This window comes from Lithobates pipiens, unplaced genomic scaffold (genome assembly GCF_037356315.1).
Source record: "Lithobates pipiens isolate NorthernLeopardFrog02 unplaced genomic scaffold, aLitPip1_a1.2 Scaffold_8, whole genome shotgun sequence".
Classification (NCBI taxonomy): domain Eukaryota; kingdom Metazoa; phylum Chordata; class Amphibia; order Anura; family Ranidae; genus Lithobates; species Lithobates pipiens.
Genome location: NW_027507903.1, coordinates 52,427,491 through 52,451,723, shown reverse-complemented (window position 1 = coordinate 52,451,723; position 24,233 = coordinate 52,427,491). Strand labels below are relative to the sequence as shown.

Here is a 24,233-nt window from a genome sequence, read left to right as displayed (position 1 = left end):
CAGCTGATATATTCTGTTTGAGTTCTTTTGTTTGTTTTTTCAAAGATATTTTGTTTATGCTCTTCGGTTACTAAACATTAATGTTTAGGCAAATACAAGAATATGTAACATAACGTTATTGTTTTAGTTAAATAAAAAGAATTTGAGTTGTTGTATTAACCTAAAATCGGTTCTGATAATCTGTTTTACTAACCTGAAAGCTTATTATTCTAAATAGGAAACCTTCATTTTGTTTGCAAATATTAAAGATTCTAACAACTGGCAAGAATAAGTCTTTATATTTAAAGAGCACCTGTCATTTCAGATCCATCATGGCAGCGCCTGTTATCGGGCATTCAATCACCTGCTGCCGCCACGTCCCTCACCTTGTTGTGTCACTGCCACATCACCAGCCGTCCTTATCTAATCCACCCTGGCTTTGACCAATTACAGCCAGGGTGGATTAGATTTAAATCACATGGTACCGGCAGCGGCCGCTGGACACAGCGGGCGACAGCTCGCTCCACAACACAGCCCGTGGGGCATGCGTGTTCCGGGAAGACATCATAAGACACCCACCCAGTCAGGAACTGGTTAAGGCTCCATTCACACCTGAGCGTAGCCACAGCAGCTAGTTTTTTTTTTTTAGCTTTTTTTTGTTTGTTTTGTTTTTAGCGGCGTGTTTTTTGGAAAGGCACCATTCATTTGAATGGGCCCCCCTCCACTCCAAAGCAGCTCAGGTACCAAATCTTGGCACAGAGCCAGGAGCTATTGTTGTTGCGATTGTAGCACATTTTTTCGCCCAACAATCACTGGGAAAAAAAATTGCACCACCAGGTTTCGGGGTGCCATTAAGAAATAGCGGCATCGCAAAATGCGCTGCGCATTTTGTCACAATTCTGGAATTTCAGGCAGAATCGCAACGCGTTTTGTGCTGTCTGCGATCCAAATCAGGTGTGAATGGAGCCTTATGCCGCGTACACACGAGCTGAAATTTCGACTGACTTTCCGCAGACTTTCTGAATGAACGGACTTGGCCACACACAATCACACTGAAGTCCAACGGATTCGAACGTGATGACGTACGACCGGACTAGAATAAGGAAGTTCATAGCCAGTAGCCAATAGCTGCCCTAGCGTCGGGTTTTGCCTGTCGTATTAGCATACACTCGAGCAGATTTCTCTATAGGAACTGGGTCCGGCGGAGTTCCGGCAAAAAAATCTGAAACCTGTTCTATTTCTAAAGTCCGTCAGATTTGTGGACAGCAAAGGTCCGATGGAGCCCACACATGATCAAATTGTCCGCCGGATTCGTTCCGTCTGACCTTTGCTGTCGAAAAGTTTGATCGTGTGTACGTGGCATTAGAGATCTGTAGCTGGCTGGAGGCGTGGAAGGACAGGTTGCAGCCGGGTGGTTGAGAACCACTGGTGTAGTATATGGGCAACATTTATATAGACAGCAAGGGGGTGGTAACAGCAAATGTTTAGGCTGTAGTCTTACCACCCACCTAAAGATGGTTTTAGGCTTCACTCACACTAGAATGCAGTGCAGGAAACCCCTGTTCTGTGCCCGCTTCCCACGCCGCATTCAAATCGCACTGCCCTTGTAACGTGCAGCAAGTAGCAGTGCAATCTTAATGACACCCCAAGTGCAAGTCATAAACGCAGTGCATTTGCTCACACGGTACAGAAGTACGGTGTGATCCGGTTACAGTACGCTTCCAAAAGTAGTACTTTCATTCATTCAAAATGAATGGGCTGAAATCACACCACAAAAACCTGCATGTGAATCGCACAGCGCCATCCTGTACAATCCACATGCAGTTCTCAGTGTGAAGGGCCTCAGTCCCTGCTGACAAAAATCAAACTGCAGGCTGCAATCAGCAGGTAGTACAATTACCAAATGCAACGCAATTAAGTGTATGGAGCCACAACACAACTGCCCTACAACCACAACACACAGCTGGCGTGCAACCATTTATAGGGTGACATACTGTATCTCCTTGCATGATGTATGGTCACAAAGAGGAGACTGCACGGGAGCGCGAGTGGTCACCTGCAGGAGACTGCACGGGAGCGCGCGCGGTCACCTGCAGGAGACTGCACGGGAGCGCGCGCGGTCACCTGCAGGAGACTGCACGGGAGCGCGCGCGGTCACCTAGAGGGGATTGCACGGTGCGTGTGTGGTCACCTAGAGGGGATTGCACGGTGCGTGTGTGGTCACCTAGAGGGGATTGCACGGTGCGTGTGTGGTCACCTAGAGGGGATTGCACGGTGCGTGTGTGGTCACCTAGAGGAGATTGCACGGTGTGTGTGTGTGTGTGTGTGTGTGTGTGGTCACCTAGAGGAGATTGCACGGTGTGTGTGTGGTCACCTAGAGGAGATTGCACGGTGTGTGTGTGTGGTCACCTAGAGGAGATTGCACGGTGTGTGTGTGTGTGTGTGTGTGGTCACCTAGAGGAGATTGCACGGTGTGTGTGTGTGGTCACCTAGAGGAGATTGCACGGTGTGTGTGTGTGGTCACCTAGAGGAGATTGCACGGTGTGTGTGTGTGTGTGGTCACCTAGAGGAGATTGCACGGTGTGTGTGTGTGGTCACCTAGAGGAGATTGCACGGTGTGTGTGTGTGTGTGGTCACCTAGAGGAGATTGCACGGTATGTGTGTGGTCACCTAGAGGAGATTGCACGGTGTGTGTGTGGTCACCTAGAGGAGATTGCATGGTGTGTGTGTGTGTGTGTGTGTGTGTGGTCACCTAGAGGAGATTGCACGGTGTGTGTGTGTGTGGTCACCTAGAGGAGATTGCACGGTGTGTGTGTGTGTGTGTGTGGTCACCTAGAGGAGATTGCACGGTGTGTGTGTGTGGTCACCTAGAGGAGATTGCACGGTGTGTGTGTGTGGTCACCTAGAGGAGATTGCACGGTGTGTGTGTGTGTGTGGTCACCTAGAGGAGATTGCACGGTATGTGTGTGGTCACCTAGAGGAGATTGCACGGTGTGTGTGTGTGTGGTCACCTAGAGGAGATTGCACGGTGTGTGTGTGTGTGGTCACCTAGAGGAGATTGCACGGTGTGTGTGTGTGTGGTCACCTAGAGGAGATTGCACGGTGTGTGTGTGTGTGGTCACCTAGAGGAGATTGCACGGTGTGTGTGTGTGTGGTCACCTAGAGGAGATTGCACGGTGTGTGTGTGTGTGGTCACCTAGAGGAGATTGCACGGTGTGTGTGTGTGTGGTCACCTAGAGGAGATTGCACGGTGTGTGTGTGTGTGGTCACCTAGAGGAGATTGCACGGTGTGTGTGTGTGTGGTCACCTAGAGGAGATTGCACGGTGTGTGTGTGTGTGTGTGGTCACCTAGAGGAGATTGCACGGTGTGTGTGTGTGTGTGTGGTCACCTAGAGGAGATTGCACGGTGTGTGTGTGTGTGTGTGGTCACCTAGAGGAGATTGCACGGTGTGTGTGTGTGTGTGTGGTCACCTAGAGGAGATTGCACGGTGTGTGTGTGTGTGTGTGGTCACCTAGAGGAGATTGCACGGTGTGTGTGTGTGTGTGTGGTCACCTAGAGGAGATTGCACGGTGTGTGTGTGTGTGTGTGGTCACCTAGAGGAGATTGCACGGTGTGTGTGTGTGTGTGTGGTCACCTAGAGGAGATTGCACGGTGTGTGTGTGTGTGTGTGGTCACCTAGAGGAGATTGCACGGTGTGTGTGTGTGTGTGGTCACCTAGAGGAGATTGCACGGTGTGTGTGTGTGGTCACCTAGAGGAGATTGCACGGTGTGTGTGTGTGGTCACCTAGAGGAGATTGCACGGTGTGTGTGTGTGTGTGGTCACCTAGAGGAGATTGCACGGTGTGTGTGTGTGGTCACCTAGAGGAGATTGCACGGTGTGTGTGTGTGTGTGGTCACCTAGAGGAGATTGCACGGTATGTGTGTGGTCACCTAGAGGAGATTGCACGGTGTGTGTGTGGTCACCTAGAGGAGATTGCATGGTGTGTGTGTGTGTGTGTGTGTGTGTGTGTGGTCACCTAGAGGAGATTGCACGGTGTGTGTGTGTGTGGTCACCTAGAGGAGATTGCACGGTGTGTGTGTGTGTGTGTGTGTGGTCACCTAGAGGAGATTGCACGGTGTGTGTGTGTGTGTGGTCACCTAGAGGAGATTGCACGGTGTGTGTGTGTGGTCACCTAGAGGAGATTGCACGGTGTGTGTGTGTGGTCACCTAGAGGAGATTGCACGGTGTGTGTGTGGTCACCTAGAGGAGATTGCACGGTGTGTGTGTGGTCACCTAGAGGAGATTGCACGGTGTGTGTGTGTGTGGTCACCTAGAGGAGATTGCACGGTGTGTGTGTGTGTGGTCACCTAGAGGAGATTGCACGGTGTGTGTGTGTGTGGTCACCTAGAGGAGATTGCACGGTGTGTGTGTGTGTGGTCACCTAGAGGAGATTGCACGGTGTGTGTGTGTGTGGTCACCTAGAGGAGATTGCACGGTGTGTGTGTGTGTGGTCACCTAGAGGAGATTGCACGGTGTGTGTGTGTGTGTGTGGTCACCTAGAGGAGATTGCACGGTGTGTGTGTGTGTGTGTGGTCACCTAGAGGAGATTGCACGGTGTGTGTGTGTGTGTGTGGTCACCTAGAGGAGATTGCACGGTGTGTGTGTGTGTGTGTGGTCACCTAGAGGAGATTGCACGGTGTGTGTGTGTGTGTGTGGTCACCTAGAGGAGATTGCACGGTGTGTGTGTGTGTGTGTGGTCACCTAGAGGAGATTGCACGGTGTGTGTGTGTGTGTGTGGTCACCTAGAGGAGATTGCACGGTGTGTGTGTGTGTGTGTGGTCACCTAGAGGAGATTGCACGGTGTGTGTGTGTGTGTGGTCACCTAGAGGAGATTGCACGGTGTGTGTGTGTGTGGTCACCTAGAGGAGATTGCACGGTGTGTGTGTGTGTGGTCACCTAGAGGAGATTGCACGGTGTGTGTGTGTGTGGTCACCTAGAGGAGATTGCACGGTGTGTGTGTGTGTGGTCACCTAGAGGAGATTGCACGGTGTGTGTGTGTGTGGTCACCTAGAGGAGATTGCACGGTGTGTGTGTGTGTGGTCACCTAGAGGAGATTGCACGGTGTGTGTGTGTGTGGTCACCTAGAGGAGATTGCACGGTGTGTGTGTGTGTGGTCACCTAGAGGAGATTGCACGGTGTGTGTGTGTGTGGTCACCTAGAGGAGATTGCACGGTGTGTGTGTGTGTGGTCACCTAGAGGAGATTGCACGGTGTGTGTGTGTGTGGTCACCTAGAGGAGATTGCACGGTGTGTGTGTGTGTGGTCACCTAGAGGAGATTGCACGGTGTGTGTGTGTGTGGTCACCTAGAGGAGATTGCACGGTGTGTGTGTGTGTGGTCACCTAGAGGAGATTGCACGGTGTGTGTGTGTGTGGTCACCTAGAGGAGATTGCACGGTGTGTGTGTGTGTGTGGTCACCTAGAGGAGATTGCACGGTGTGTGTGTGTGTGGTCACCTAGAGGAGATTGCACGGTGTGTGTGTGTGTGGTCACCTAGAGGAGATTGCACGGTGTGTGTGTGTGTGGTCACCTAGAGGAGATTGCACGGTGTGTGTGTGTGTGGTCACCTAGAGGAGATTGCACGGTGTGTGTGTGTGTGGTCACCTAGAGGAGATTGCACGGTGTGTGTGGTCACCTAGAGGAGATTGCACGGTGTGTGTGTGTGTGTGGTCACCTAGAGGAGATTGCACGGTGTGTGTGTGTGTGTGTGGTCACCTAGAGGAGATTGCACGGTGTGTGTGTGTGTGTGTGTGTGTGTGGTCACCTAGAGGAGATTGCACGGTGTCTGTGTGTGTGTGTGTGTGGTCACCTAGAGGAGATTGCACGGTGTGTGTGTGTGGTCACCTAGAGGAGATTGCACGGTGTGTTTTGTGTGTGTGGTCACCTAGAGGAGATTGCACGGTGTGTGTGTGTGTGTGGTCACCTAGAGGAGATTGCACGGTGTGTGTGTGTGTGTGTGGTCACCTAGAGGAGATTGCACGGTGTGTGTGTGTGTGTGTGGTCACCTAGAGGAGATTGCACGGTGTGTGTGTGTGTGTGTGTGGTCACCTAGAGGAGATTGCACGGTGTGTGTGTGTGTGGTCACCTAGAGGAGATTGCACGGTGTGTGTGTGTGTGGTCACCTAGAGGAGATTGCATGGTGTGTGTGTGTGTGTGGTCACCTAGAGGAGATTGCACGGTGTGTGTGTGTGTGGTCACCTAGAGGAGATTGCATGGTGTGTGTGTGTGTGTGTGGTCACCTAGAGGAGATTGCATGGTGTGTGTGTGTGTGTGGTCACCTAGAGGAGATTGCATGGTGTGTGTGTGTGTGTGTGGTCACCTAGAGGAGATTGCACGGTGTGTGTGTGGTCACCTAGAGGAGATTGCACGGTGTGTGTGTGGTCACCTAGAGGAGATTGCACGGTGTGTGTGTGTGTGTGTGTGTGTGTGGTCACCTAGAGGAGATTGCACGGTGTGTGTGTGTGTGTGGTCACCTAGAGGAGATTGCACGGTGTGTGTGTGTGTGTGGTCACCTAGAGGAGATTGTACAATCAGATTGCATGGTGTATGGACAGGCCAGGGCCACCACTGATCAGATTTGTACACAATCTGATCACACCAATCAATGATCTCATCCATGCATTGCGATCAGGTATACATGACCAATCAGAGCCCCTCCATGCCATGTCACACATGGATCCTCCTGCTCTCCTCCATGCTCTGGTCATGCACTCCCTTTGTTTTCTGTGGCCTACACATAGGAAGTGATGGCGGAGCACCATTCATACATCGTATCTCCTCCCCGACTCACGTTCTCTGCATCCCCGGGGAAGACACACTCTTGCAGGCTTCAGGCCGGGCTGCTCTACCCCGGATCTCTGCTGGAGGGGAGCACAGGGATTGCCAGCAACACGCTACCAGTACCTCCTGCCCGGGAACCACGTCACTCCCCCGCCACTCCCACTGGACGGAGACCTCAGGGCTTGCAGCCATTGGCCGAGCGGGAAGGAGATCCCACCTTCCTTCAGCATGTTCGGCCTCGCCATAGTTACTGTTGCTAAGGAGCACAGGCTAGTCGCCTCCCACTGGTAGATGAAATCTATAGACCTTAAGCCCGTTCAGTAGTATAGAGCGATCTGCCAGTCTGTGCTGTGATCTGACATCTCTATGGTCTCCTTCCAGAGACATAAGACTCGGCTGGCTGCCCCCTCCCAACCCCCTTCTTCACACTGCACTGGGGGGGGACGTTCTCTGTATGGAGGCGGAGCCTGAATGGAGGGACACACTCCCCCCACACAGAGGAGACAGGCATGGATGTGACAACACACTGATCACTCATGGCTCGGGGTGTCACCTTCCAAGGGGGCGGGGCTCCTTCACATAGCAATCATGCAGAGGTCTGTCTGATCTCATATCCCCCTGACCGTCCAATCAGATGTGTGCTCTATGGTGGAGGCACAAACATCAACCTTCCTAGCCTGGTAATGTGTGAGAGGGAGGAGAACACAGACATCCCTGGCACCATCCTCTCCCGGGGGTCAGCCATGCTCCATCCCTGGCACCAGCCTCACCCAGGGGGTCTGCCATGCTCCATCCCTAGCACAAGCCTCTCCCCCATTATGAAATATATCTCTTCAATCATATTCCCTGTCTCTATATCATGTTCTCAGTCTCTGCCCTTCTCTATATCATGTCCTCAGTCTCTGACCATCTCTTCTATCATGTCCTCAGCCGTCTCTTCTACCATGTCCTCAGTCTCTGACCATCTCTTGTATCATGTCTCTGACCGTCTCTATATCATGTCCTCAGTCTCTGACCGTCTCTTCAATCATGTCCTCAGCCATCTCTTCTATCATGTCCTCAGTCTCTGACCATCTCTTCTATGATGTCCTCAGTCTCTGACCGTCTCTTCTATCACGTCCTCTATATCATGTCCTCAGTCTCTGACCATCTCTTCTATCATGTCCTCAGTCTCTGACCATCCCTATATCATGTCAGTCTCTGAACATCTCTTCTATCATATTCTCAGTATCTGACCATCTCTTCTATCATGTCCTCAGTCTCTGACCGTCTCTTCTATCATGTCCTCAGCCGTCTCTTCTATCATGTCCTCAGTCTCTGACCGTCTCTTCTATCGTGTCCTTAGTCTCTGACTGTCTCTTCTATCATGTCCTCAGTCTCTGACAATCTCTTGTATCATGTCCTCAGCCGTCTCTTCTATCATGTCCTCAGTCTCTGACCGTCTCTTGTATCATGTCCTCTATATCATGTCCTTAGTCTCTGACTGTCTCTTCTATCATGTCCTCACTCTTTGACCATCTCTTGTATCATGTCCTCAGCCGTCTCTTCTATCATGTCCTCAGTCTCTGACCGTCTCTCGTATCATGTCCTCGATATCATGTCCTCAGTCTCTGACCATCTCTTATATCATGTCCTCAGTCTCTGACCATCTCTATATCATGTCCTCAGTCTCTGACCATTTCTTCTATCATGTCCTCAGTCTCTGACCGCCTCTTGTATCATGTCCTCAGTCTCTGACCGTCTTTTCTATTATGTCCTCAGTCTCTGACCGTCTCTTCTATCATGTCCTCAGCCTCTGTCAGTCTCTTGTCTCTTGTATCATGTCCTCAGTCTCTGACCATCTCTTGTATAATGTCCTCAGTCTCTGCTTGTCTCTTGTATCATGTCCTCAGTCTCTGACCGTCTCTTGTATCATGTCCTCAGTCTCTGACCATCTCTTCTATCATGTCCTCAGTCTCTGACCATCTATTGTATCATGTCCTCAGTGTCTGACCATCTCTTGTATCATGTCTCTGCCCGTCTCTATATCATGTCCTCAGTCTCTGACCGTCTCTTGTATCATGTCCTCAGTCTCTGACCATCTCTTCTATCATGTCCTTAGTCTCTGACCATCTCTTCTATCATGTCCTCAGTCTCTGACCGTCTCTTCTATCATGTTCTCAGTCTCTGACCATCTCTTCTATCATGTCCTCAGTCTCTGACCATCCCTTCTATTATGTCCTCAGTCTCTGACCGTCTCTATGTCATGTCCTCAGTCTCTGACCATCTCTATATCATGTCCTCAGTCTCTGACCATCTCTTCTATCAAGTCCTCAGTCTCTGACCGCCTCTTGTATCATGTCCTCAGTCTCTGACCGTCTCTTCTATCATGTCCTCAGCCTCTGTCCCTCTCTTGTATCATGTCCTCAGTCTCTGACCGTCGCTTGTATCATGTCCTCAGTCTCTGCTTGTCTCTTCTATCATGTCCTCAGTCTCTGACCATCTCTTGTATCATGTCCTCAGTCTCTGACCATCTCTATCATATCCTCAGCCGTCTCGTCTATAATGTCCTCAGTCTCTGACCATCTCTTCTATCATGTCCTCTCCATCATGTCCTAAGTCTCTGACCATTTCTTGTATCATGTCTCTGACCGTCTCTATATCATGTCCTCAGTCTCTGACCATCTCTTGTATCATGTCCTCAGCCGTCTCTTCTATCATGTCCTCAGTCTCTGTCCGTCTCTTCTATCATGTCCTCTATATCATGTCCTCAGTCTCTGTCCGTCTCTTCTATCATGTCCTCAGTCTCTAACCATCTCTGACCATCTCTATATCATGTCCTCAGTCTCTGACCATTTCTTCTATCATGTCCTCAGTCTCTGACCGCCTCTTGTATCACGTCCTCAGTCTCTGACCGTCTCTTCTATTATGTCCTCAGTCTCTGACCGTCTCTTCTATCATGTCCTCAGCCTCTGTCAGTCTCTTGTCTCTTGTATCATGTCCTCAGTCTCTGACCGTCTCTTGTGTCATGTCCTCAGTCTCTGACCATCTCTTCTATCATGTCCTCAGTCTCTGACCATCTATTGTATAATGTCCTCAGTGTCTGACCGTCTCTTGTATCATGTCTCTGCCAGTCTCTATATCATGCCCTCAGTCTCTGACCGTCTCTTGTATCATGTCCTCAGTTTCTGACCATCTCTTGTATCATGTCCTCAGCCGTCTCTTCTATCATGTCCTCAGTCTCTGACCGTCTCTTGTATCATGTCCTCTATATCATGTCCTCAGTCTCTGACCATCTCTTGTATCATGTCCTCAGTCTCTGACCATCTCTATATCATGTCCTCAGTCTCTGACCATTTCTTCTATCATGTCCTCAGTCTCTGACCGCCTCTTGTATCATGTCCTCAGTCTCTGACCGTCTCTTCTATTATGTCCTCAGTCTCTGACCGTCTCTTCTATCATGTCCTCAGCCTCTGTCAGTCTCTTGTCTCTTGTATCATGTCCTCAGTCTCTGACCATCTCTTCTATAATGTCCTCAGTCTCTGCTTGTCTCTTCTATCATGTCCTCAGTCTCTGACCGTCTCTTGTATCATGTCCTCAGTCTCTGACCATCTCTTCTATCATGTCCTCAGTCTCTGACCATCTATTGTATCATGTCCTCAGTGTCTGACCATCTCTTGTATCATGTCTCTGCCCGTCTCTATATCATGTCCTCAGTCTCTGACCGTCTCTTGTATCATGTCCTCAGTTTCTGACCATCTCTTCTATCATGTCCTCAGTCTCTGACCATCTCTTCTATCATGTCCTCAGTCTCTGACCGTCTCTTCTATCATGTTCTCAGTCTCTGACCATCTCTTCTATCATGTCCTCAGTCTCTGACCATCCCTTCTATTATGTCCTCAGTCTCTGACCGTCTCTATGTCATGTCCTCAGTCTCTGACCATCTCTATATCATGTCCTCAGTCTCTGACCATCTCTTCTATCAAGTCCTCAGTCTCTGACCGCCTCTTGTATCATGTCCTCAGTCTCTGACCGTCTCTTCTATCATGTCCTCAGCCTCTGTCCCTCTCTTGTCTCTTGTATCATGTCCTCAGTCTCTGACCGTCTCTTCTATCATGTCCTCAGTCTCTGCTCGTCTCTTCTATCATGTCCTCAGTCTCTGACCATCTCTATCATATCCTCAGCCGTCTCGCCTATAATGTCCTCAGTCTCTGACCATCTCTTCTATCATGTCCTCTCCATCATGTCCTAAGTCTCTGACCATTTCTTGTATCATGTCTCTGACCGTCTCTATATCATGTCCTCAGTCTCTGACCATCTATTCTATCATGTCCTCAGCCATCTCTTGTATCATGTCCTTAGTCTCTGACGTCTCTTCTATCATGTCCTCAGTCTCTGACCATCTCTTGTATCATGTCCTCAGCCGTCTCTTCTATCATGTCCTCAGTCTCTGTCCGTCTCTTCTATCATGTCCTCTATATCATGTCCTCAGTCTCTGTCTGTCTCTTCTATCATGTCCTCAGTCTCTAACCATCTCTGACCATCTCCATATCATGTCCTCAGTCTCTGACCATTTCTTCTATCATGTCCTCAGTCTCTGACCGCCTCTTGTATCACGTCCTCAGTCTCTGACCGTCTCTTCTATTATGTCCTCAGTCTCTGACCGTCTCTTCTATCATGTCCTCAGCCTCTGTCAGTCTCTTGTCTCTTGTATCATGTCCTCAGTCTCTGACCGTCTCTTGTATCATGTCCTCAGTCTCTGCTTGTCTCTTCTATCATGTGCTCAGTCTCTGACCGTCTCTTGTATCATGTCCTCAGTCTCTGACCATCTCTTCTATCATGTCCTCAGTCTCTGACCATCTCTTCTATCATGTCCTCAGTCTCTGACCGTCTCTTCTATCATGTTCTCAGTCTCTGACCATCTCTTCTATCATGTCCTCAGTCTCTGACCATCCCTTCTATCATGTTCTCAGTCTCTGACCATCTCTTCTATCATGTCCTCAGTCTCTGACCATCTATTGTATCATGTCCTCAGTGTCTGACCGTCTCTTGTATCTTGTCTCTGGCAGTCTCTATATCATGTCCTCAGTCTCTGACCGTCTCTTGTATCATGTCCTCAGTCTCTGACCGTCTCTCTTGTATCATGTCCTCAGTCTCTGACCATCTCTTCTATCATGTCCTCAGTCTCTGACCATCTCTTCTATCATGTCCTCAGTCTCTGACCATCTCTTCTATCATGTTCTCAGTCTCTGGCCATCTCTTCTATCATGTCCTCAGTCTCTGACCATCCCTTCTATTATGTCCTCAGTCTCTGACCATCTCTATGTCATGTCCTCAGTCTCTGACCATCTCTATATCATGTCCTCAGTCTCTGACCATCTCTTCTATCATGTCCTCAGTCTCTGACCATCTCTTCTATCATGTTCTCAGTCTTTGACCATCTCTTCTATCATGTCCTCAGTCTCTGACCATCCCTTCTATTATGTCCTCAGTCTCTGACCATCTCTATGTCATGTCCTCAGTCTCTGACCATCTCTATATCATGTCCTCAGTCTCTGACCATCTCTTCTATCAAGTCCTCAGTCTCTGACCGTCTCTTGTATCTTGTCTCTGCCAGTCTCTATATCATGTCCTCAGTCTCTGACCGTCTCTTGTATCATGTCCTCAGTCTCTGACCGTCTCTCTTGTATCATGTCCTCAGTCTCTGAATATCTCTTCTATCATGTCCTCAGTCTCTGACCATCTCTTCTATCATGTCCTCAGTCTCTGACCATCTCTTCTATCATGTTCTCAGTCTCTGACCATCTCTTCTATCATGTCCTCAGTCTCTGACCATCCCTTCTATTATGTCCTCAGTCTCTGACCATCTCTATGTCATGTCCTCAGTCTCTGACCATCTCTATATCATGTCCTCAGTCTCTGACCATCTCTTCTATCATGTCCTCAGTCTCTGACCATCTCTTCTATCATGTCCTCAGTCTCTAACCATCTCTGACCATCTCCATATCATGTCCTCAGTCTCTGACCATTTCTTCTATCATGTCCTCAGTCTCTGACCGCCTCTTGTATCACGTCCTCAGTCTCTGACCGTCTCTTCTATTATGTCCTCAGTCTCTGACCGTCTCTTCTATCATGTCCTCAGCCTCTGTCAGTCTCTTGTCTCTTGTATCATGTCCTCAGTCTCTGACCGTCTCTTGTATCATGTCCTCAGTCTCTGCTTGTCTCTTCTATCATGTGCTCAGTCTCTGACCGTCTCTTGTATCATGTCCTCAGTCTCTGACCATCTCTTCTATCATGTCCTCAGTCTCTGACCATCTCTTCTATCATGTCCTCAGTCTCTGACCGTCTCTTCTATCATGTTCTCAGTCTCTGACCATCTCTTCTATCATGTCCTCAGTCTCTGACCATCCCTTCTATCATGTTCTCAGTCTCTGACCATCTCTTCTATCATGTCCTCAGTCTCTGACCATCTATTGTATCATGTCCTCAGTGTCTGACCGTCTCTTGTATCTTGTCTCTGGCAGTCTCTATATCATGTCCTCAGTCTCTGACCGTCTCTTGTATCATGTCCTCAGTCTCTGACCGTCTCTCTTGTATCATGTCCTCAGTCTCTGACCATCTCTTCTATCATGTCCTCAGTCTCTGACCATCTCTTCTATCATGTCCTCAGTCTCTGACCATCTCTTCTATCATGTTCTCAGTCTCTGACCATCTCTTCTATCATGTCCTCAGTCTCTGACCATCCCTTCTATTATGTCCTCAGTCTCTGACCATCTCTATGTCATGTCCTCAGTCTCTGACCATCTCTATATCATGTCCTCAGTCTCTGACCATCTCTTCTATCATGTCCTCAGTCTCTGACCATCTCTTCTATCATGTTCTCAGTCTCTGACCATCTCTTCTATCATGTCCTCAGTCTCTGACCATCCCTTCTATTATGTCCTCAGTCTCTGACCATCTCTATGTCATGTCCTCAGTCTCTGACCATCTCTATATCATGTCCTCAGTCTCTGACCATCTCTTCTATCAAGTCCTCAGTCTCTGACCGTCTCTTGTATCTTGTCTCTGCCAGTCTCTATATCATGTCCTCAGTCTCTGACCGTCTCTTGTATCATGTCCTCAGTCTCTGACCGTCTCTCTTGTATCATGTCCTCAGTCTCTGACCATCTCTTCTATCATGTCCTCAGTCTCTGACCATCTCTTCTATCATGTCCTCAGTCTCTGACCATCTCTTCTATCATGTTCTCAGTCTCTGACCATCTCTTCTATCATGTCCTCAGTCTCTGACCATCCCTTCTATTATGTCCTCAGTCTCTGACCATCTCTATGTCATGTCCTCAGTCTCTGACCATCTCTATATCATGTCCTCAGTCTCTGACCATCTCTTCTATCATGTTCTCAGTCTCTGACCATCTCTTCTATCATGTTCTCAGTCTCTGACCATCTCTTCTATCATGTCCTCAGTCTCTGACCATCCCTTCTATTATGTCCTCAGTCTCTGACCATCTCTATGTCATGTCCTCAGTCTCTGACCATCTCTATATCATGTCCTCAGTCTCTGACCATCTCTTCTATCAAGTCCTCAGTCTCTGACCGCCTCTTGTATCATGTCCTCAGTCTCTACTCATCTCTTCTATCATGTCCTCAGTCTCTGACCATCTCTTCTATCATGTCCTCAGTCTCTGACCATCTCGATCATATCCTCAGCCGTCTCGTCTATAATGTCCTCAGTCTCTGACCATCTCTTCTATCATGTCCTCTCCATCATGTCCTAAGTCTCTGACCATGTCTTGTATCATGTCTCTGACCATCTCTATCATATCCTCAGCCGTCTCGTCTATAATGTCCTCAGTCTCTGACCATCTCTTCTATCATGTCCTCCCTATCATGTCCTAAGTCTCTGACCATTTCCTGTATCATGTCTCTGACCGTCCCTATATCATGTCCTCAGTCTCTGACCATCTCTTCTATCATGTCCTCAGTCATCTCTTCTATCATGTCCTCAGTCTCTGACGTCTCTTCTATCATGTCCTCAGTCTCTGACCATCTCTTGTATCATGTCCTCAGCCGTCTCTTCTATCATGTCCTCAGTCTCTGTCCGTCTCTTCTATTATGTCCTCTATATCATGTCCTCAGTCTCTGTCCGTCTCTTCTATCATGTCCTCAGTCTCTAACCATCTCTATATCATGTCAGTCTCTGACCATCTTTTCTATCATGTTCTCAGTATCTGACCGTCTCTTGTATCATGTCCTCAGTCTCTGACGTCTCTTCTATCATGTCCTCAGTCTCTGACTGTCTCTTCTATCATATCCTTAGTCTCTGACTGTCTCTTCTATCATGTCCTTAGTCTCTGACTGTATCTTCTATCTTGTCCTCACTCTTTGACCGTCTCTTGTATCATGTCCTCAGCCGTCTCTTCTATCATGTCCTCAGTCTCTGACCGTCTCTTGTATCATGTCCTCTATATCATGTCCTCAGTCTCTGACCATCTCTTCTATCATGTCCTCAGTCTCTGACTGCCTCTTGTATCACATCCTCAGTCTCTGACCGTCTCTTCTATTATGTCCTCAGTCTCTGACTGTCTCTTTTATCATGTCCTCAGCGTCTGTCAGTCTCTTGTCTCTTGTATCATGTCCTCAGTCTCTGACCGTCTCTTCTATCATGTCCTCTATATCATGTCCTCAGTCTCTGTCCGTCTCTTCTATCATGTCCTCAGTCTCTAACCATCTCTATATCATGTCAGTCTCTGACCATCTTTTCTATCATGTCCTCAGTCTCTGACCATCTCTTCTATCATGTCCTCAGTCTCTGACCGTCTCTTCTATCATGTTCTCAGTCTCTGACCATCTCTTCTATCATGTCCTCAGTCTCTGACCATCCCTTCTATCATGTTCTCAGTCTCTGACCATCTCTTCTATCATGTCCTCAGTCTCTGACCATCTATTGTATCATGTCCTCAGTGTCTGACCGTCTCTTGTATCTTGTCTCTGGCAGTCTCTATATCATGTCCTCAGTCTCTGACCGTCTCTTGTATCATGTCCTCAGTCTCTGACCGTCTCTCTTGTATCATGTCCTCAGTCTCTGACCATCTCTTCTATCATGTCCTCAGTCTCTGACCATCTCTTCTATCATGTCCTCAGTCTCTGACCATCTCTTCTATCATGTTCTCAGTCTCTGACCATCTCTTCTATCATGTCCTCAGTCTCTGACCATCCCTTCTATTATGTCCTCAGTCTCTGACCATCTCTATGTCATGTCCTCAGTCTCTGACCATCTCTATATCATGTCCTCAGTCTCTGACCATCTCTTCTATCATGTCCTCAGTCTCTGACCATCTCTTCTATCATGTTCTCAGTCTCTGACCATCTCTTCTATCATGTCCTCAGTCTCTGACCATCCCTTCTATTATGTCCTCAGTCTCTGACCATCTCTATGTCATGTCCTCAGTCTCTGACCATCTCTATATCATGTCCTCAGTCTCTGACCATCTCTTCTATCAAGTCCTCAGTCTCTGACCGTCTCTTGTATCTTGTCTCTGCCAGTCTCTATATCATGTCCTCAGTCTCTGACCGTCTCTTGTATCATGTCCTCAGTCTCTGACCGTCTCTCTTGTATCATGTCCTCAGTCTCTGACCATCTCTTCTATCATGTCCTCAGTCTCTGACCATCTCTTCTATCATGTCCTCAGTCTCTGACCATCTCTTCTATCATGTTCTCAGTCTCTGACCATCTCTTCTATCATGTCCTCAGTCTCTGACCATCCCTTCTATTATGTCCTCAGTCTCTGACCATCTCTATGTCATGTCCTCAGTCTCTGACCATCTCTATATCATGTCCTCAGTCTCTGACCATCTCTTCTATCATGTCCTCAGTCTCTGACCATCTCTTCTATCATGTTCTCAGTCTCTGACCATCTCTTCTATCATGTCCTCAGTCTCTGACCATCCCTTCTATTATGTCCTCAGTCTCTGACCATCTCTATGTCATGTCCTCAGTCTCTGACCATCTCTATATCATGTCCTCAGTCTCTGACCATCTCTTCTATCAAGTCCTCAGTCTCTGACCGCCTCTTGTATCATGTCCTCAGTCTCTACTCATCTCTTCTATCATGTCCTCAGTCTCTGACCATCTCTTCTATCATGTCCTCAGTCTCTGACCATCTCGATCATATCCTCAGCCGTCTCGTCTATAATGTCCTCAGTCTCTGACCATCTCTTCTATCATGTCCTCTCCATCATGTCCTAAGTCTCTGACCATGTCTTGTATCATGTCTCTGACCATCTCTATCATATCCTCAGCCGTCTCGTCTATAATGTCCTCAGTCTCTGACCATCTCTTCTATCATGTCCTCCCTATCATGTCCTAAGTCTCTGACCATTTCCTGTATCATGTCTCTGACCGTCCCTATATCATGTCCTCAGTCTCTGACCATCTCTTGTATCATGTCCTCAGTCATCTCTTCTATCATGTCCTCAGTCTCTGACGTCTCTTCTATCATGTCCTCAGTCTCTGACCATCTCTTGTATCATGTCCTCAGCCGTCTCTTCTATCATGTCCTCAGTCTCTGTCCGTCTCTTCTAGTATGTCCTCTATATCATGTCCTCAGTCTCTGTCCGTCTCTTCTATCATGTCCTCAGTCTCTAACCATCTCTATATCATGTCAGTCTCTGACCATCTTTTCTATCATGTTCTCAGTATCTGACCGTCTCTTGTATCATGTCCTCAGTCTCTGACGTCTCTTCTATCATGTCCTCAGTCTCTGACTGTCTCTTCTATCATATCCTTAGTCTCTGACTGTCTCTTCTATCATGTCCTTAGTCTCTGACTGTATCTTCTATCTTGTCCTCACTCTTTGACCGTCTCTTGTATCATGTCCTCAGCCGTCTCTTCTATCATGTCCTCAGTCTCTGACCGTCTCTTGTATCATGTCCTCTATATCATGTCCTCAGTCTCTGACCATCTCTTCTATCATGTCCTCAGTCTCTGACTGCCTCTTGTATCACATCCTCAGTCTCTGACCGTCTCTTCTATTATGTCCTCAGTCTCTGACTGTCTCTTTTATCATGTCCTCAGCGTCTGTCAGTCTCTTGTCTCTTGTATCATGTCCTCAGTCTCTGACCGTCTCTTCTATCATGTCCTCTATATCATGTCCTCAGTCTCTGTCCGTCTCTTCTATCATGTCCTCAGTCTCTAACCATCTCTATATCATGTCAGTCTCTGACCATCTTTTCTATCATGTTCTCGGTATCTGACCGTCTCTTGTATCATGTCCTCAGTCTCTGACGTCTCTTCTATCATGTCCTCAGTCTCTGACTGTCTCTTTTATAATGTCCTTAGTCTCTGACTGTCTCTTCTATCATGTCCTTAGTCTCTGACTGTCTCTTCTATCATGTCCTTAGTCTCTGACTGTCTCTTCTATCATGTCCTCACTCTTTGACCATCTCTTCTATCATGTCCTCAGCCGTCTCTTCTATTATGTCCTCAGTCTCTGACCGTCTCTTGTATCATGTCCTCAGTCTCTGACCATCTCTATCATATCCTCAGCCGTCTCGTCTTTAATGTCCTCAGTCTCTGACCATCTCTTCTATCATGTCCTCTCCATCATGTCCTAAGTCTCTGACCATTTCTTGTATCATGTCTCTGACCGTCTCTATATCATGTCCTCAGTCTCTGACCATCTCTTGTATCATGTCCTCAGCCATCTCTTCTATCATGTCCTTAGTCTTTGACGTCTCTTCTATCATGTCCTCAGTCTCTGACCATCTCTTGTATCATGTCCTCAGCCGTCTCTTCTATCATGTCCTCAGTCTCTGTCCGTCTCTTCTATCATGTCCTCTATATCACGTCCTCAGTCTCTGTCCGTCTCTTCTATCATGTCCTCAGTCTCTAACCATCTCTGACCATCTCTATATCATGTCCTCAGTCTCTGACCATTTCTTCTATCATGTCCTCAGTCTCTGACCGCCTCTTGTATCACGTCCTCAGTCTCTGACCGTCTCTTCTATTATGTCCTCAGTCTCTGACCGTCTCTTCTATCATGTCCTCAGCCTCTGTCAGTCTCTTTTCTCTTGTATCATGTCCTCAGTCTCTGACCGTCTCTTCTATCATGTCCTCAGTCTCTGCTTGTCTCTTCTATCATGTCCTCAGTCTCTGACCATCTATTGTATCATGTCCTCAGTGTCTGACCGTCTCTTGTATCATGTCTCTGCCAGTCTCTATATCATGTCCTCAGTCTCTGACCGTCTCTTGTATCATGTCCTCAGTCTCTGACCATCTCTTCTATCATGTCCTCAGTCTCTGACCATCTCTTCTATCATGCCCTCAGTCTCTGACCGTCTCTTCTATCATGTTCTCAGTCTCTGACCATCTCTTTTATCATGTCCTCAGTCTCTGACCATCCCTTCTATTATGTCCTCAGTCTCTGACCATCTCTATGTCATGTCCTCAGTCTCTGACCATCTCTATATCATGTCCTCAGTCTCTGACCATCTCTTCTATCAAGTCCTCAGTCTCTGACTGCCTCTTGTATCATGTCCTCAGTCTCTGACCGTCTCTTCTATCATGTCCTCAGCCTCTGTCCCTCTCTTGTCTCTTGTATCATGTCCTCAGTCTCTGACCGTCTCTTGTATCATGTCCTCAGTCTCTGCTCGTCTCTTCTATCATGTCCTCAGTCTCTGACCATCTCTTGAATCATGTCCCCAGTCTCTGACCATCTCTATCATATCCTCAGCCGTCTCGTCTATAATGTCCTCAGTCTCTGACCATCTCTTCTATCATGTCCTCTCCATCATGTCCTAAGTCTCTGACCATGTCTTGTATCATGTCTCTGACCATCTCTATCATATCCTCAGCCGTCTCGTCTATAATGTCCTCAGTCTCTGACCATCTCTTCTATCATGTCCTCTCCATCATGTCCTAAGTCTCTGACCATGTCTTGTATCATGTCTCTGACCATCTCTATCATATCCTCAGCCGTCTCGTCTATAATGTCCTAAGTCTCTGACCATTTCCTGTATCATGTCTCTGACCGTCTCTATATCATGTCCTCAGTTTCTGACCATCTCTTCTATCATGTCCTCAGTCTCTGACGTCTCTTCTATCATGTCCTCAGTCTCTGACCATCTCTTGTATCATGTCCTCAGCCGTCTCTTCTATCATGTCCTCAGTCTCTGTCCGTCTCTTCTATCATGTCCTCTATATCATGTCCTCAGTCTGTGTCCGTCTCTTCTATCATGTCCTCAGTCTCTAACCATCTCTATATCATGTCAGTCTCTTACCATCTTTTCTATCATGTTCTCAGTATCTGACCGTCTCTTGTATCATGTCCTCAGTCTCTGACGTCTCTTCTATCATGTCCTCAGTCTCTGACTGTCTCTTCTATCATGTCCTTAGTCTCTGACTGTCTCTTCTATCATGTCCTTAGTCTCTGACTGTCTCTTCTATCATGTCCTCACTCTTTGACCATCTCTTGTATCATGTCCTCAGCCGTCTCTTCTATCATGTCCTCTGTCTCTGACCGTCTCTTGTATCATGTCCTCTATATCATGTCCTCAGTCTCTGACCATCTCTATATCATGTCCTCAGTCTCTGACCATTTCTTCTATCATGTCCTCAGTCTCTGACTGCCTCTTGTATCACATCCTCAGTCTCTGACCGTCTCTTCTATTATGTCCTCAGTCTCTGACCGTCTCTTCTATCATGTCCTCAGCGTCTGTCAGTCTCTTGTATCATGTCCTCAGTCTCTGACCGTCTCTTGTATCATGTCCTCAGTCTCTGCTTGTCTCTTCTATCATGTCCTCAGTCTCTGACCGTCTCTTGTATCATGTCCTCAGTCTCTGACTATCTATTGTATCATGTCCTCAGTGTCTGACCGTCTCTTGTATCATGTCTCTGCCCGTCTCTATATCATGTCCTCAGTCTCTGACCGTCTCTTGTATCATGTCCTCAGTCTCTGACCATCTCTTCTATCATGTCCTCAGTCTCTGACCATCTCTTCTATCATGTCCTCAGTCTCTGACCGTCTCTTCTATCATGTTCTCAGTCTCTGACCATCTCTTCTATCATGTCTCTGCCTGTCTCTATATCATGTACTCAGTCTCTGACCGTCTCTTGTATCATGTCCTCAGTCTCATACCATCTCTTGTATCATGTCCTCTGTCTGCCCGTCTCTTGTATCATGTCCTCAGTCTCTGACCGTCTCTTGTATCATGTCCTCTATATCATGTCCTCAGTCTCTGACCATCCCTTTTATTATGTCCTCAGTCTCTGACCGTCTCTATATCATGTCCTCAGTCTCTGACCATCTCTTCTATCATGTCCTCAGTATCTGACAACCTCTTGTATCATGTCCTCAGTCTCTGACCATCTCTTGTATCATGTCCTCAGCCGTCTCTTCTATCATGTCCTCAGTCTCTGTCCGTCTCTTCTATCATGTCTTCTATATCATGTCCTCAGTCTGTGTCCGTCTCTTCTATCATGTCCTCAGTCTCTAACCATCTCTATATCATTTCAGTCTCTTACCATCTTTTCTATCATGTTCTCAGTATCTGACCGTCTCTTGTATCATGTCCTCAGTCTCTGACGTCTCTTCTATCATGTCCTCAGTCTCTGACTGTCTCTTCTATCATGTCCTTAGTCTCTGACTGTCTCTTCTATCATGTCCTTAGTCTCTGACTGTCTCTTCTATCATGTCCTCACTCTTTGACCATCTCTTGTATCATGTCCTCAGCCGTCTCTTCTATCATGTCCTCTGTCTCTGACCGTCTCTTGTATCATGTCCTCTATATCATGTCCTCAGTCTCTGACCATCTCTATATCATGTCCTCAGTCTCTGACCATTTCTTCTATCATGTCCTCAGTCTCTGACTGCCTCTTGTATCACATCCTCAGTCTCTGACCGTCTCTTCTATTATGTCCTCAGTCTCTGACCATCTCTTCTATCATGTCCTCAGCGTCTGTCAGTCTCTTGTATCATGTCCTCAGTCTCTGACCGTCTCTTGTATCATGTCCTCAGTCTCTGCTTGTCTCTTCTATCATGTCCTCAGTCTCTGACCGTCTCTTGTATCATGTCCTCAGTCTCTGACTATCTATTGTATCATGTCCTCAGTGTCTGACTGTCTCTTGTATCATGTCTCTGCCCGTCTCTATATCATGTCCTCAGTCTCTGACCGTCTCTTGTATCATGTCCTCAGTCTCTGACCATCTCTTCTATCATGTCCTCAGTCTCTGACCATCTCTTCTATCATGTCCTCAGTCTCTGACCATCTCTTCTATCATGTCCTCAGTCTCTGACCGTCTCTTCTATCATGTTCTCAGTCTCTGACCATCTCTTCTATCATGTCTCTGCCTGTCTCTATATCATGTACTCAGTCTCTGACCGTCTCTTGTATCATGTCCTCAGTCTCATACCATCTCTTGTATCATGTCCTCTGTCTGCCCGTCTCTTCTATCATGTCCTCAGTCTCTGACCGTCTCTTGTATCATGTCCTCTATATCATGTCCTCAGTCTCTGACCATCCCTTTTATTATGTCCTCAGTCACTGACCGTCTCTATATCATGTCCTCAGTATCTGACCACCTCTTGTATCATGTCCTCAGTCTCTGACCATCTCTTGTATCATGTCCTCAGTCTCTGACCATCTCTTCTATCATGTCCTCAGTCTCTGACCATCTCTTCTATCATGTCCTTAGCCGTCTCTTCTATCATGTCCTCAGCCGTCTCTTCTATCATGTCCTCAGTCTCTGACCGTCTCTTCTATCATGTCCTCTATATCATGTCCTCAGTCTCTGACCATCTCTTCTATCATGTCCTCAGTCTCTGACCATCCCTTCTATTATGTCCTCAGTCTCTGACCGTCTCTATATCATGTCCTCAGTCTCTGACCATCTCTATATCATGTCCTCAGTCTCTGACCATCTCTTCTATCATGTCCTCAGTATCTGACCACCTCTTGTATCATGTCCTCAGTCTCTGGCCGTCTCTTCTATCATGTCCTCAGTCTCTGACCGTCTCTTCTATCATGTCCTCAGTCTCTGACTATCTTGTATCATGTCCTCAGCCATCTCTTCTATCATGTCCTCAGTCTCTGACCGTCTCCTGTATCATGTCTTCTATATCATGTCCTCAGTCTCTGACCATCTCTTCTATCATGTCCTCAGTCTCTGACCATCTCTTCTATCATGTCCTCAGTCTCTGACCATCTCTTCTATCATGTCCTCAGTCTCTGACCGTCTCTTCTATCATGTCCTCAGTCTCTGACCGTCTCTTCTATCATGTCCTCAGCCTCTGTTTGTCTCTTGTCTCTTGTATCATGTCCTCATTCTCTGACCGTCTCTTTTATCATGTCCTCAGTCTCTGCTCGTCTCTTCTATCATGTTCTCAGTCTCTGACCGTCTCTTGTATCATGTTCTCAGTCTCTGACCATCTCTTCTATCATGTCCTCAGTCTCTGACCGTCTCATGTATCATGTCCTCAGTCTTTGACCATCTCTTGTATCATGTCTCTGCCCGTCTCTATCTCATGTCCTCAGTCTCTGACCGTCTCTTGTATCATGTCCTCAGTCTCTAACCATCTCTTCTATCATGTCCTCAGTCTCTGACCATCTCTTCTATCATGTCTCGGACCGTCTCTTGTATCCTGTCCTCAGTCTCTGACCGTCTCTTCTATCATATCCTCAGTCTCTGACCATCTCTTGTATCATGTTCTTAGCCATCTCTTCTATCATGTCCTCAGCCGTCTCTTCTATAATGTCCTCAGTCTCTGACCGTCTCTTGTATCATGTCCTCTATATCATGTCCTCAGTCTCTGACCATCTCTTCTATCATGTCCTCAGTCTCTGACCGTCTCTTGTATCATGTCCTCAGTCTCTGACCCTCTCTTCTATAATGTCCTCAGTCTCTGACCGTCTCTTCTATCACGTCCTCAGCCTCTGACCGTCTCTTGTATCATGTCCTCAGCCTCTGACCGTCTCTTGTATCATGTCCTCAGTCTCTGACCATCTCTTGTATAATGTCCTTATTCTCTGCTCGTCTATTCTATCATGTCCTCAGTCTCTGACCATCTCTCTATCATGTCCTCTGTCTCTGATTGTCTCTTGTATCATGTCCTCAGTCTCTGACCGTCTCTTGTATCATGTCCCCAGTCTCTGATCATCTCTTCTATCATGTCCTCAGTCTCTGACCGTCTCTTGTATAATGTCCTCAGTCTCTGACCGTCTGTTGTATTATGTCTCTGACTTTCTCTATATCATGTCCTCAGTCTCTGACCATCTCTTCTATCATGTCCTCAGTCTCTGACTGTCTCTTCTATCATGTCCTCAGCCGTCTCTTCTATCATGTCCTCAGTCTCTGACCGTCTCTTCTATCATGTCCTCAGCCTCTGTCTGTCTCTTGTCTCTTGTATCATGTCCTCATTCTCTGACCGTCTCTTTTATCATGTCCTCAGTCTCTGCTCGTCT

General features: G+C 47.5%; 1 protein-coding gene across 5 annotated transcripts in view; it reads right to left on the bottom strand.

Annotated features, from left to right (window-relative positions):
- Positions 1–24,233, bottom strand: part of TP53BP1 (tumor protein p53 binding protein 1) — a 170,256-nt gene that overhangs the window by 107,443 nt on the left and 38,580 nt on the right. For 4 of the 5 annotated variants that reach the window (XM_077474293.1, XM_077474295.1, XM_077474296.1 and 1 more), the window contains exon 1: positions 6,808–6,968. The exons of the other annotated variant lie outside the window; for it this stretch is intronic. The gene's annotated coding sequence lies outside the window, so the exon portion shown is untranslated. Of the gene's footprint in view, positions 1–6,807; positions 6,969–24,233 lie in introns of those variants that run through there. 5 annotated transcript variants of the gene reach the window in all.